The sequence below is a fragment of the Panthera pardus genome, unplaced genomic scaffold, assembly GCF_024362965.1.
Source record: "Panthera pardus isolate Hobbes unplaced genomic scaffold, ASM2436296v1 HiC_scaffold_17, whole genome shotgun sequence".
Lineage (NCBI taxonomy): Eukaryota > Metazoa > Chordata > Mammalia > Carnivora > Felidae > Panthera > Panthera pardus.
In genome coordinates, this window is record NW_026526732.1 from 76,951,100 (window position 1) to 76,966,731 (window position 15,632).

The 15,632-nt window shown below is 37.4% G+C and overlaps 1 pseudogene; it reads right to left on the reverse strand.

Moving 5' to 3' along the window:
* Positions 1–616: 616 nt before the first annotated feature.
* Positions 617–1,922, reverse strand: LOC109263352 (heterogeneous nuclear ribonucleoprotein A1-like; annotated as a pseudogene).
* Positions 1,923–15,632: the final 13,710 nt, after the last annotated feature.

A 15,632-nucleotide genomic window follows, 5' to 3' on the forward strand; every position in this document is an offset into this window, starting at 1 on the left:
TTGGCTATTGAGCACATTATTTTTAGTAATCTAGGTAGATAAATGGCAATTGTGCACAAAACATTTCTACTGCATGTGAAGTAGGATGGTCATCTTGAAGAAAAGTATTTCTAGATTTGTTTGAGTTGTAGGTAAACAAGCCATGTTTTTCTTGGAATACCAGGAAAAGTTTCCTTTTCACTTGAAAGAATGACTGACAATTTGTATTGAGTCATGAATATTTAGCTGGCATCTTTTTTTTTTCAAGAGAATATTAAATCATCTATTGATTACACATGATAATGGATGATACACAAGCTTTAATCCCATCTATAATTTTATCTGATACCATAATTCAATTTAGATATATTGCATAGGATTTGCCAACAATCATATTAATAACCAAATAAATTCGAGGACTTTGCTTGGGTGACCCTTTTAATGGTGACCTCCAGGTCACAACACATTAACTGTCAGTTCAACCACACCAATGTTTATGGAGACAATGGCTTCTGTGCCCAAGCAGGTTGCACATAAATTTCAAATGGAACCTGGCATCACCCTGAAGGATCTAACTTCACACTGTTGGGGTAGTTTACTAAGATGGCTTCAGAGGAGACTAACTTTACACAGCACATTTAAAAAAAGACACATTTATTCAGTGTCATGATCAGACTATTACATTTAGCAATCAACAGCATGGGTGCAAAAAAAAAATCTAAATTAAAACCCTTTGTTGGAGTGCTTTACACTTTCCTCAGAACAAAAACTAAAATAACCTGTTATACAATTAGTCACAAATACAGTCCTCGAGTTTTTTGCCCATACACATGAGTATTGTCTAAAACATGTCTTCTTTGTAGCAGCTAGGCCCTGCCACCACTGTGCTTGGCTGAGTTCACAGATCTGTTGTAACCTGTAGCTTCCCTGTCACTTCTCTGGCTCTTCTTTCCTACTAATCTTTGTTTCCTGGCAGTAATTAAAATCTTCTGCCACTGCCATAGCTACTGCTGCTGCTGGAACTGCCATAGCCACCTTGGTTTCGTGGTTTGGCAAAATATTGACCTCCACCACCATAGGGGCCAGAGCTTCTGCCTCCAAAATTTCCTCCTTTTCATGGGTCCAAAATTTGAAGACTGACTGTTGTAATTGCCAAAATCATTATAGCTTCCACCACCTCCAGAATTGCCTCCATCATTACCAAATCCTTTATAACCATCCCCACTGCCACTATACCCATCACCACCTTGACTGCCACCAAGGCCACCTCATCCACTGAAGTTTCCTTCATGGCCAAAGTTGTCATTCCCACCAAAACCACCTCCGGGACCATCACTGAAGTTCCAAGGACCACTTTGACCTCTTTGGCTGGAAGAGGCACTAGCCATCTCTTGCTTAGATAAAGCTTCCCTTACTTCACAGTTGTGGCCATTCACAGTATGGTATTTTTGAATGACAATCTTGTCTGCAGAGTCATGGTCATCAAATGTTACAAAGGCAAAACCTCTCTTTTTGCCATTGCCTCGGTCTGTCATGATTTCAATCACTTCAATTTTCCCATACTGTTCAAAATAATCTCTTAGATGATGTTCTTCAGTGTCTTCTTTAATGCCACTGACAAAAATCTTTTTCACAGTTAAGTGGGCACCAGGTCTTTGAGAATCTTCTCTCGAGACAGCCCTCTTTGGTTCTACAACTCTTCCATCCACCTTGTGTGGCCTTGCATTCATGGCTGCATCCACCTCTTCCTCAGTGACATAGGTGACAAACCCAAAGCCTCTGGAGCGCTTGGTGTTTGGATCTCTCATTACCACACAGTCCGTAAGCATTCCCCATTGCTCTAAACGGCTCCTCAGACTCTCATTGGTTGTTTCAAAGCTCAAACCTCCGATGAAAAGCTTCCGCAGCTGTTCAGGCTCTTTGGGAGACTCTGACTTAGACATGACCACGGTGGGAGGGAGACTTTCATGATGCTTACTCAGTGGTGTCCATGGGCAGAAAGTAGCTGACATCTTTTTAAAAAGTGTATGATTTATTTCTGTCACTACAAGGAAAACAACTGACAGCATTTGTTTTTAATGATAAAGTTTGAGTTTTCAAGAGAAAATTGAATTTTGAATCAGCTACTATGCTTGATTGCTTTCCAGTATGTGAAAACCTTGCTGATCAAATTGGCAATGATATTAATGGATATATTTTTTTTAAAATTTTTTTTGACATTTATTTATTTTTGAGACAGAGAGAGACAGAGCATGAAGGGGGGAGGGGCAGAGAGAGAAGGAGACACAGAATCGGAAGCAGGCTCCAGGCTCTGAGCCATCAGCCCAGAGCCTGACGCGGGGCTTGAACTCACGGACCACGAGATCGTGACCTGAGCTGAAGTCGGACGCTCAACCGACTGCACCACCCAGGGGCCCCAATTGATGTATTTTTTGATATGGTATAATGAAATATGTCAACATTTGGAAGATCTCCATAATGCAGTGAATCAACATGCTCCAAATGTCATAAGATCATGCATGGGTAAAAGATCCATTGAAAGAGCAAGCTAGACAAGTAGATTTTAATGTAACACAGAATAAAAGTTTATCGATATGTCTTCTGATTCCATATTGTAATTAACCTTTCAGAAATGACCACTTGTTGAGTGTTGGTGTAGTATCAAAGAAGGATATCCACAATTATCTGAACATTAAAATTCCCTTTCCTTTACAGATTATAGATCTTGAGATGCTATATTTTCTTTATATCAAAATAAATTGAATGCTGAAGCAGATATGGGAATCTCTCTGTCTTCGAGGAAGACAGACTCAAAGAGATTTTTTAAAATGTAAAAAAAAAATGATATTCTTTTTTACACATATTTTTTATTTTGGAAAATTTACTTACTTTTCCTAAAGATACATTATTTATAGTGAAATGTAATACATATACTATTATTATTATTTTAAAATGAGTTAAATGTATAAAAATTTTCTCAGTTTTAGTTTCTAAATGAGTAAATATCAATAGGATGGACACAAACAAAAGCAATTGGTATACTCAAAAATTTTTAAGGATGAAAGGAGTCCTGGAACAAAAAAGTTTGGGAACCATGGTCTAGGAAAAAGAAAAAACCCTGAGGTCACATTTAAGTCTTTTCATTTATGCATCTTCTATTTACTAATATGGAAATGAAAACCAGCACTCATATTTCTATGATGTGAACAAATAGAAGTAAAAAACTTTAATAGTGTTGTAACTGTGAAAAATATGTCTTTTCTGGTTATTTCTAGGTACAAATATTTATGGGAGATGGAAATCCTGAAATATTGTACTTGTTTTATTTTACCAAAAATACTTTGTGTTTGTGTATCAAAGAAGAATTCTCCATAAAGTTTAATGATATTACTATTAAAATAATGTTGCCATACAGATAAAATCTGAGACTCTTAAGAAATATCAGCATAAATAGAAATTCAATAGTAAGGAATACATTTATTATAATTTCCCAAGGGCTTTTTTTTCATAGAATTATGACACCTGACAAATGGCTGCAGGGAAAATATGCCGAATGAGTTCCCCTGTTGTTTACAGCTTGTCACAGACTGGGGCAATACAGAAAAAAGATGAATGCATCTTTCCCACTCCATATTGTCTCTACTCATAAAGGGAAACTGTTCTCTCCCCATCTCAACAATGATTGGTTTGGATCACTACAATAGATCAATGATATTCTGGTTACCTGATGAGTTTATGGAAACAGAACAAGAAAGATGGAGTCCCACTCAAGGATTTCCCTGCAAGGTGACCCCACAGTAGCCAAAGCTGAAGAAGCACTCTTTATGTTTTGTATAGGTGCCATGTTTTTTGTATCCAAATTGCCCTTTTTGTTTTTCTGATTCAATTAATGCCACCCTTAAACATTGGTACATACGACAGACTTGTTGGTCCAAGAGTGAGGCACAGACCAGCATCTCCATCATCCCTTGAAGCATTTTAGAAATATATACTCCTGGGCTCCACCTTGGACCTCCTGAATCAGAATCTGCATTTTAACAAGATCCCCAGGGGATGTATATATTTATTTATGTTGGAAAAGCACTATTGTGCATCGGATGATTTCAACCTGGCTTCACTTTGCAATCACCTGGGAGTTTCTAAAAATCCTGATGCTTGGACTACACTGCAGAGCAATGAAATCAGAATCTCTGAAGATAGGACACTGCTTAAGAAGAATAAACATTCTTTAAGCTCTGTCAGTGTCACCCTTTTCTACTGCATTTATATTCATAGATGTACCTCAGGATTTATTATGGAAGTCGGTGGGGAAAATACTCCATAAGCAATTTTTTTAAAAAACACCTTTATTGAAGTATAATTGATATTTAAAAACCATACATGTTTAATAATTACAATTTGGAGTTTGGACATACTACGTACACCCATGAAACCATTACACAGTCAAGGTAATAGGCATATCCATCACCTCCAAAAATTCCCTTGTGTCCCCCCTTTTTTTGTGGTAGGAACACTTTTTTGTGTGCGTCTGTGTGACAAAAACATGGGATTGACATTGACACCTTTTTAGGTATACAATATAATATTGTTAACTATTGGCATTGTTTTACGGGAGATTTCTTATTGATCTTGCATAACTGAAACTTTATGCCATTAAACGACACTCCTCATATCCCCCAGCTCCCAGCCTCTGGCAACCAATCTATTCTCTGCTATTATTTTAGCTATTTTAGATATCTCATATAAGTGGAATCATGCAGTATTTGTCCTTCTGTGATTGGCTTATTTCACTTAGCATAATGTTGTCAACAATCCAGAAATAGCAATATTAAAACCACTGAATCAATAAGTGGTACTTAGTAAGAGTTTATTGTAGATATAAGAACAGTTCTTGAACTGGAAGCCTTTAAATTCAAAGACTGATGTGAAGCTCAGGGGCATGACATTACATGACAGTTTATAAAGTGAAAATGAAGAAGTTGTTTAACCTTTACAATGATTTGTTATTGCATTGAGGGTTTCTAGAAGGCAGGGAATGGGTTACAAGTGATTATCTTACACAATTTTTAGGAAAATGACTTGTTTCTTTTATTAGAGGCATTTGTAAGAATCAACCCATGGTAAATTTCAGCTTGTTTTGCAGAATAAGCTAAATTAAACTTCATTTATATAGCTTAAATGTTTTTTCTGCTCAGGGAATTTTCAAATCCCCTCTCCATTTTGTATTTAATTTTAACAGTGTCCTCTGGTTTCAGTCATGTTGTCGCATATGGCAGGATTTCCTTCTTCTTAAAGGTTGAATAATATCTCATTGTATTTAGGCACATTTTTTCTTAATCCACTCATCTATTAATGGATATTTGAGTTGTTTCCTTATCTTGGGTATTGTGAATAATGCTGAAATAAACACGCGAGTGCAGATATCTCTTTGAGATCCTGATTTCAAATCTGTTGGGTTATACCCAAAAGTGTATTGCTGGATGATATAATAGTTCTATTATTAAATTTTGGAGGAACCTCCATACTATTTTCCATAGAAGCTGCACCATTTTACATTCCCACCAATAATACACAAGGGTTCTAATTTCTCCATATCATTACCAATAATTATTATCTCCTGTCTCTTTGACCCTAACAGGTATGAGGGATAGTTCATTGTGGTTTTGATTTACGTTACCTAATGATTAGTATGCTGGGCATCTTTTAACTTATCTGTTGGCCATTTGTATGCCTTCTTTGGAGAAATGTCTGTTCAGACCTACTACCCATTTTAAAAGCAGGTTTTTGTGATTTTGGTATTGAGTTGTGCCTACAACTCAATGTATATTATATACATATATATATATATATATATATATATATATATATATATATAACTCAATATATGTTATATATTTTGATATTAACACCTTATCAGATATATGATTTGCAAATTTTTTCCCCATTCTGTGGATTGATTTTTTCACTCTGCTGTTTCCTTTTCTGTGCAGAAGATTTTCAGTTTGATGTAGTGCCACTTTTTGTCTTTGTTGTCTGTGATTTTTTTGTCTATTTTTGTCTTTGTTGCCTGTGAATTTGGTGTCATAACCAAAATGTCATTGCAAAGACCAATGTCAAGAAGTTTTTCTCCTGCGTGTTCTTCTAGAAGTTTTACGGTTTCAGGTGTTATGTTTGTCTTTAATCCTTTTTGAGTTCGTCTTTATGTATGTATGGTGTAAGTTAAGAATCTCATTTCATTCTTTTGCATGTGTGTATCTAGTTTTCGCAACACCAAGGAAGGGAGACTATCCTTTCTCCATTGTGTATTCTTGGTAGTCTTATCAGAAATCAGTAGACCATTTATGCATGGGTTTATTTCTGAATTTTCTATTCTGTTCCTCTGGTCTATATGTCTGCCTTTATACTATACTGTTTTAAGTACTGTAGGTTTATAATATATTTTAAAATCAGGATATCTGATGCCTGTGTGATGCCCTTGTTTTATTTCTCTTTCTCAAGATGACTTTGGCTATTTTATATGACTTTTATGGTTTGGAATAAATTTCTTATTTTTTTTTCCTTGAGAAGCACCTTTGGTCAGCAGGAGAAAGACAAATACCATATGATTTCACTCATGTGGCATTTAAGAAAAAAAATGAGCAAAGGCAAAGAGAGAGAGAGAGAAAGGCAAACCAAGAAAGAGACTCTTAACTATAGAGAACCAACTGATGGTTACCAGAATGGATATGGGTAAGGGGATGGGTTAAATAGGTGATAGGGAATAAGAAGTGCCCTTGTGATGAGCCCAGGTGTTGTATATAAGTGTTGAATCACTATATTGTACAACTGAAACTAATATTACACTGTAGGTTAACTAACTGGAACTTAAATAAAAACTTAAAAAATATCTTTGGGATTTTGATGCAGATAGCATTGAAAATGTAGATTTCCTTGGGTAATATGGAAATTTTACAATATTAAGTCTTATATGAACACAGATATATTTTCATATATTTGTGTCTTCTTTAATTTCTTTCATCAGTGTTTTGTTGGTTTTAGTGTACAAGTCTTTCATAATCTTGGTTAAGTTCATTTCTAAGTATTTTAGTCTTTTTGATGTGATTGTAAATGGGATTGCTTTACAATTTCCTTTTCAGGTAGTTTGTTGTTAGTATATAGAAACACAACTGATTTTTGTACGTTGATTTGTAACCTGCAACTTTACTGAATTTGTCTCTTAGTTCTAAGAATTTGTGTGTGTGTGTGTGTTGGAAACTTTCAGGTCTTCTGGATATAAGATCATATCATCTACAAACAAAGATAATTTTACTTTTTCCTTTCCATTTTGGATAACTTTTACCTGTTTTTCTTAAATAATTTCTCTGGCTAGGACTTCCAATACTATAATTGGAAAGAGAGGGCATCCTTATATTGTTCCTGATCTTAGATGAATAGTTTTCAGATTTTTACTGGTAAGTACAATGTTGGCTGTGAGCTTGGTCATATATGGTCTTTATTATGTTGAAGTACATTCCCTCTATACTTAATTTGTTGAGTTTTGATCATGAATAGATACTGAATTTAGTTGGATGCTCTTTCTGTACCTTTTGAGATAATAATATACTTTTTATCCTTCATTTTGTTACTGTGGTATATCACATTTATTTCTCTGCATATTTGAACTATCCTTGCACCCCAAGCATAAATCTCACTTGGTTGTTGTGAATGGCCCATTTAATATGTTGTTGAATTTGTTTTACTAGCATTTTATTGGGGATTTTTGCATATATGTTCATCAGGGATATTGCACTGTAATTTTCTTTGCCTGCGACATCCTGGTATGGCTTTGGTATCTGGATAATGCTGGCCTTGTAAAGAGAGTTTAGAATATTCCTTATTCTTTAATATTTTGGAAGGGTTTGAAAATGGTTGGTGTTAATTATTCCTTAAATGTTTGGTAGATTTACCTGTGTAGCTATGTCGTCTTGGGCTTTTCTTGTTGGAAATATTTGATTATTGATTCCATCTCTTTACTAGTGATTGCCTGTTCAGATTTTCTATTTCTTCATGATTCAGTCTTGGTAAGTCAGATGTTTCTAGAAATTTATCCCTTCTTCTAGATTACCCATTTTGTTGGCATGTGATTATTCTTACCAGTTTTTTTTTTTTTGATCCTTTGTATGTCTCTGGCATTAGTAATAATGACTCCTTATTCGTTTCTGATTTTATTTATTTGAGTCTTTTTTTTTCTTTAGTTTAGCTAAAGGTTTGTTAATCTTGTTCACCTTTTGAGGACACCAGCTCTTAATTTTACTGATTTTTTTCTATTATTTTTCTAGTCTCTATTTAATGTCTACTCTAATCTCTATTATTTACTTCCTCCTGCTAACTTTGGGATTAGTTTGTTTTCCTTTTTCTAGCTCCTTGAGGTATAAAGTTAGGTTGTTTATTTGAAATTTTTCTCTTTTTTAAGTATAAACATTTATTCCTATAAACTTTCCTTTTGGTACTGCTTTTGCTGTATCCTATAAATTTTGATATGCTGGGTTTTCATTTTTTTCCCCTCCCATCAGTGACATTTTTTTTTAAAAGGATAGACATTCAACAAAGATGGTAGCACAATTCTATACATGTTGAATGGGTAAGAAATACATAAATATGACAATAAACATGGCACTTTGCCTTGAACAAGACCTGAGGGTTGCTTGTGGAAGGGGGCATCAGAAGAATGAGGTTTGTTGGTTATTAATGAAGCAGTGGGGAGGAGGCTTAGTTGAAACTGGGTAGAAAGTTGGAATACCTTCTGTGTGTGGGGTTTTCATTTTTATTTGTTTCAAGATACTTTCTGATTTTCCCTTTGATTTCTTCTTGTATCCATCCCTCTTTTTCCAGGATATGTGTAATTTCCAATATTTCTGAATTTGCCAATTATCCTCCCGACTTTAGCTTCATACCGTCATGGCCAGAAAAGATATGTGGTATGATTTCAACCTTGAATTTGTTTAGTCTTGTTTTGTAGCCTAATCTGGGATCTATCCTGAAGAGTGTTCTGTGTGTGCTTGAGAAAAATGTGTATTCTTCTGCCATTGGGTAGAATAGTCTGTATATGTCTATTAGGTCCATTAGGTGTATAGTGTTGCTCAAGACTATTTCCCTACTGATTTCCTTTCTGAATGTTTTATACCCTGCTGAAAGTGGGGTATTATAGTCTCCTACTATTACAGTATCACTGTTTCTCTCTTCAGTTCTATTATTGTTTGCTTTATATATTTGAATGCTCTGATGTTGGGTATGTATGTAATTATTATATCTTCCTGGTAAATTGATCCTTTTGTCATTATATAATGTCCTTCTTTATCTCTTGTGACCATTTTTGACTTAAAGTATATTTTGTCTGCTATAAATATAGCCATGTCTGCTCTCTTTTGTTTACCATTTGTATGGAAGAGCTTTTTCTATCCCTTTATCTTCAGCCTATGTGTCTTTAAATCTAAAGTGAGTCTGTCTGTCTCTCTCTCTCTCTCTCTCTCTCTCAAAAAAGGGAGAGAGAGAATGCATACTCCGTGGGATGGGGGTGGGCGGAGAGAGAGAGTATAAGAGAATCCCAAGCAGGCACCACACTCTCAGTGCAGAGCCTAGTGGGGGGCTTGATCCCACAAACCATGAGATCATGACCTGAGCCAAAATCAAGAGTAGGAAGCTTAATGGACTGAGCCAACCAGGTACCCCTAAAGTGAGTCTTTTATTTAGCATATAGTTGGGTCTTATATTTTATCCATTCAGCTATTCTATATCTTTTCCGTGGGGAGTTTAATCAGTTTATGTTTAAAGTAAATATTGATAGGGAAGGAATTAAAATTGCCACTTTCTTTCTGTCTTACAGTTCTTTTGTTTCTCTTTTCCTCTCTTTCTGTCTTCCTTTGTGTTTTGTTAATTTTTGTAGTGATGTTATTTGATTCCTTTATCTTTTGTGTGGCTTCTATAGGTATTTTCTTTGTGATTACCATGAGGCTTCCATAAAACATCTTATAGTTTTAATAGTCTGTTTTAAACTAATGAAAACCTAATCTCAACCACATACAAAAACTCTACACTTTTACTTCTCCCCCTGACACACACTTTGTTATTGATGTCACAGTTTACATCTTTTTATATTGTGCCTCTATTAACATAAAAAATATAAAATTTCATAGTTAAGAGCTTGGGCTTTGGAGTAAGAAAGACTTAGTTGTGTTGGTCAGAAGTCTTTGGTTGCAAGTAACAGATGGTAATACAAGTTAGCAGATATCTGTTTCCAGATATTCAAATAATGTTATCAGCGACCTCTCCCTTTCAGCTTTTTCTTTCCTCTACTTTGGCTTCATTTGTAGGCACACTCTCTCCATTTTGCAGCTCTAGGCATATGTTGTATATACAGTTAGTGAGGCCTGAGAAAAGAGATGCTTCCTTGTTTAGAGAACTCTGACTGGCCTAACCTTAGCTGTATGCCTGTGGTAGGTAGAATTTTAAGATGGTTCTGAAAATTTCTAGCCCTTATTGTATAAAATATCCTTTTACAGTTATTCTGTAAAGCACTTGTTTAGATGTGTGTGAAAGCACTTGTTTAGATGTTGCTTTTACAGATATAACTCAGGTCCCCAAATCAGTTGATGTTAAGATAAGGGAGACCATCTAGGTGGGCCTGATCTATTCACACACACCCTTTAAATCTGGGTCTTGGGCTCAGAGATGGTGATGTCAGAGATCTGAAGTATAAGAGGTATTAAACACACCATTGCCAACTTGAAGACGAAGAAGGCCATGTGGCAAGGAATGTTCTTAGCCTCTAGAATCTAAGAGAGGCCCAAAGCTAACAGCCAGCAAGGAACAGGGACCTTGGACCTATAATGGCAAGGAGTTGAATTCTGCCAACTACAAGAATGATTCTAGAAGTGGATTTATTTCCCAGACCCTCAAGAGGAGACCTCAGCCTGGCCAACACCTTGATTTTAGCCTTGTGAACTCTGAGCAGAGAATTACTTAACCTCGCTGTGTTTCAGTTTCCTTATCTGTAAAATGTGGACATTAAAGAATATCTACCTTTTATAGTGATTGGGTTGCTTAAATGAGATAATGCATGTAAAGTGCTCAGTGGAGTGTCTGGCATATAGTCTGACCTCAATAATGTTACCTATTATTATTGTTAATGAAACCAGTTCAGGCACACTTAGTAACATCAGTTACAATAATAAGAGTGGGAGAGAAGGGAGAATTGCCAGCTCCTCTCTAGGTCTATTCTACAGCCTAGAAGGATGGTAACACTAGGGTGTCCTGCCATTATGTTAAGGTTCATCTCTTTTTAGCTAGTATTTTGGCTGGGGTTTGGTGGTAAAGAATGAAGAATGAGCTTCAGGAGCTCACAAAAACCCCAAATAAAAAGAGTAACATGACTAGGAGTCCAGAATATAATGGCATTCAAGAAGTTGTGGTTTCTTATAAAGAAATATTTTCTTTAGGGATTCAGTGTTGCCATGAGTCCCATAATCACTTTTGGAGGCAAAATGTTGTAGGAATTATTTGGACCAAAGAAAGAGAATGCTGTGTGGACATTCTTCATGTCTATATTTTTAATTCAAAACATCAGCATATGCTTGTTTTCTATGAAAGCCCACTGCAAAGGATCCTGGTTAGAAAAAAAAAAAAAAGAATCCTTGTTACCACTAATTGACACGTTAGATCTCAGTAGGAACCTGCAGATGTTAACTGCTCACTGATGCACTAAAGCTTCCTAGGTTTCTCACAAAGGTTCAGAGTCCTTGTGAAATATTTTCTGGAAGTCCATGGATTAATGAAGTTGTTACTTAGAGAGGTGCTGTGAGGCCCGAGCTAATGTTGAATACAGTCTCCCTGGGAAGAGAACACTTGGTGGGTTTTTGAGTTGTAAGGGTAAGCGTTTGGTTGAGAAACACAGGGAATGTTCATGCAGACCCTGCAAAAGAAAGGCTTCAGATTTTGTAGAATCTGAAGCTTATAACATTTGGAGAGGTCCTCTTTCGGGGATAGATTTTAATTAATTACAGTTAAAATAATTGTGCTTTTGCAAATTTCACAAAACCATAAGACCATGTGAGATCATGTGAGAGGGCCACCCAGGGCTCTGGAAATATTGTATGCATATGTATTAAGGCTTCATGGGATTTAGGGTAAATCTACCTCAGCCTGGCAGTAAGATTATTTGGACAGCATGATCTAGAATTAGGGTCCTGCAGCCCATTCCCGCTCATACCTTTGGCTTACTGAGTGATCTCAGGTGATTCACTTGCTCACATGCAATCTTATTGTCTTGGTTTGTCCTGGAAAACAGTGATTTTTTTTTTTCTGTCAGTGTGGCTGTAGGAATAACTATTTTTAAGATATGTACTATCTTCCCTTGGCAGAAAGCTGTACCAGTACACCATATTACCACATTTTTCATCCTAAATTCATCTTTTTAGTGACCTCAGACTCAGTGGAGTGAAGGCTCAAATTTTAAGTCATCGTTTCATGTCTTTACATATCCATCAATATAAGAAAGGGAGAGAGAAAAGCCTTTGTTTTGAAAACCTGTAAATTCTCAGCAAAACCTATTTATTAAAAACTGTGCATTGTTATAGAAACTAAAGTGTTATCAGATAGCAGTTTAGTAAGAACAAAAAGTAAAAAGCAAAGTTTTGCAGCAAGTATTTCTAGGGTTACTTCAATATAAATTAAATGAAATGTAGGCGTAAAAGGGTCTTGGTTAAAGTAAAGCCGAAATACGGTGACCCAGTGTAGCTTATTAGACTGAATAAGAGCTTATTTAGACCAGGTTTATTTGGACCGAATAAGAGACCTGCAGAATTCTTATGCTTTGCTCTCATACATCAAATATCCCAAATGCTACTTTTAGTTTTTTGAGGAAATATGGTTACTTTTTTAGTTTTACCTCAAAATTGCTTGTTAGATCAGTTTTGAACCTGATATGTATTCTTTTTTTTTTATTTTTAATTTTTTAACGTTTATTTAGTTTTGAGACAGAGAGAGACAGAGCGTGAACGGGGGAGGGTCAGAGAGAGAGAGACACACAGAATCTTAAACAGGCTCCAGGCTCTGAGTGGTCAGCACAGAGCCCGACGCGGGGCTCGAACTCACGGACCGCGAGATCATGACCTGAGCCGAAGTCGGACGCTTAACCGACTGAGCCACCCAGGTGCCCCGATATGTATTCTTATTCAATTCTTATTAACTCCCTAGTGTAAATTGAGACAAAGATTCTGAACACTTGGCCCTTGTAACAGCCAGATGAACACCTCTCACGCTGTTTGAGACAGAACTGTTTACTTCTTCCTCTAGGTTCCCATGACATAATCCAATATATTTGTCCTTTTACGATCAAAACCAAACTGCCATAGTTGTAGGACTTGGGTGTAAGCCCCAGAAGCACATGCTGAGACAAGACTGGAGTGCCAAGCAGGACAGGGAAGCCAACACAGGGTGTGTTGGCAGGCAGGTTCCCACATTTGGGACATGGTGTACTGCACGCCTTAGAGCTGTCCCACTTGGGGACACAAAGCTGGCTGATAATCTAACCTCTTCGTGTTATTGACAGAGCTGGTCTGGAGGCGTTATCTCCCAGCACCTTCCTCCACCCGGTGCATAGGCTGAGCTCTCCCTCTGGCAGGTGGAGAGGCACAGGTGCTTGCTGTGGGAAGCAGTGGGCAAGTGTGGGAACCTTGACTGATGAAGGGGTAAGGGAGGACACTAATTGCCTCTGCCATATTACGAAGTCACAGTTTCAGTGCTGGAAGGAAATTTTGAGCTTACCCTACAGGATCCAGTTTCTTTAATTGCAAGATGAGGGTGGTAGACTAGATTCTAGTCATTTTGTCTCTAACTCTTAAATTATTTCATTGGCTATAGATCTTTCATGTATGTGTGATCCTGTACAAAATCATGTACTGATTTCGATGGGTAGAAGGATATTTGCTAGACACGTGATACAAGTACCAAGAGGCTTACAAATATTTTGGAAATGAACAAATTCAAATATTTCTGTTCTATGTTAGCATTAGCTGGGGGTTTTCTGCGCATGCCAATACGTATGATGTGACATAAGTGTGTCTGAATCAAAATACTGCTCTTTTGAGGTGGAGAAGGAAATCTATACTGAATAAAGTCAAGTAGGTAACTTAGTATTTAACTTGGACCTGGTTTTAAAAGTAGTCACAACTCAGGCAATTATTGAAGTTAAACAGAGTGAAAGGTTAGATATTTGAAAATAGCAGGGGAATGATTTTCGATATTTATCTCAGCTCTTCCTTCTTGAAAAGAACCGGGGGAATCAGCGAACAGTGTGCTTTCCCTCAGCGGCCACGTTGAACTTTAAACTTGTGTTTTGTTGTGTCTGCTATTGATCAATGGGGGCAGGAAGATTTATGGGTGCTCGGCTGGGAGCAGCACCGGCCAGAGATGCAGGCAAAAATCCCTCCGTGACTCACTGTGGGAGCTGCCCTTCCGGAGCCAGGAATATCCGTCAATAAATAGCAAGGCGGGGGGTCAGAGACGCCTCCGAGGAGCCACATCAGCTTCAGCCCATCCCACGAAGGGTGGGGATCCGGCTGCCAGGGGCCCTCTGAGGGCTGAAGATCTGTCCCCAAGTCTGTAAATAGCCCTAGCGTCTTTGCATCACAGACATCGCGGCCTTCCTTCCTTCCTTCGCCTTGCGCACTGAGGGAACAGGATAATTCTAAGCCCATCCGCCTGAAGGTGGTGGCCTCTGCCAACTTTGGGGAACTTTCCAGTGATCTGAACTTTGAATTATCCTAATGCTACTGCACCGATGTGACTATGTTCGCTAATGTATTTTAAGTGCCTTGAAGGACTAGAGGGGAAAGGTCCTTTTCCACTGAGCAGTTACCCCCAAAATCGTAGGGATCCTTATACTTCAGTCCTTTTATGAATCATCTGGTGAATTTGTTAAAATGCAGATTTTTGCGCCCTTAACAGTTCCCATGTGGAGCCCAGAAATCTGCATTTCCTAGGTAGATTTTGTGGTGGGTGGTCTAGGACTGCACCTTGAGAAATAGCTTTGTCAGGTGGATCTGGTTCATTTTAACAAAGGAGAAGGGGAGGGAGGATGCCTGTCTCGCCTTTGAGTACAGACCCACAGCTACAAGTAAACTAATTCTTGGATGTCTTTTCGCTGATGTGGGGGAAAACACACCATCCCCCAATTCTTCTTGGAATGTATCTAGGTAAAAATTATTTATTTCACATATTGCATATATCCGGTTAAAAAAAAAGCTAGGAGACTTTTCTTAAGCCTATGTACAAATCTAACCCAAGCAAGTAAAGAAAGAAAACCCCCAAATTGCTGATATAATAGATGTCTAAGGCTGTCTTATCACAAACAAGGTTTTGAGATCTAGAAAACAGCAGCATCCTAATGCTGGGAAGGATTCTGAATTTGAAGGTACCGTGAGGCTTGCTAGAGAGGAGAGGAGACCCTGAGGACAGGGTCTGTATGTATTCAACTCAGAGGGCCCAGACTGTCCATATTCCATTCTGTCCTGTCCTCTTTGCCCTGCTGCTGTCCTGTCCTTATCTTGCAAGGAAACAGCCCTTTGTAGCACAGACAACTAGTTGGGACTCCCAGCATGGATGGGTCAGTGTTACAG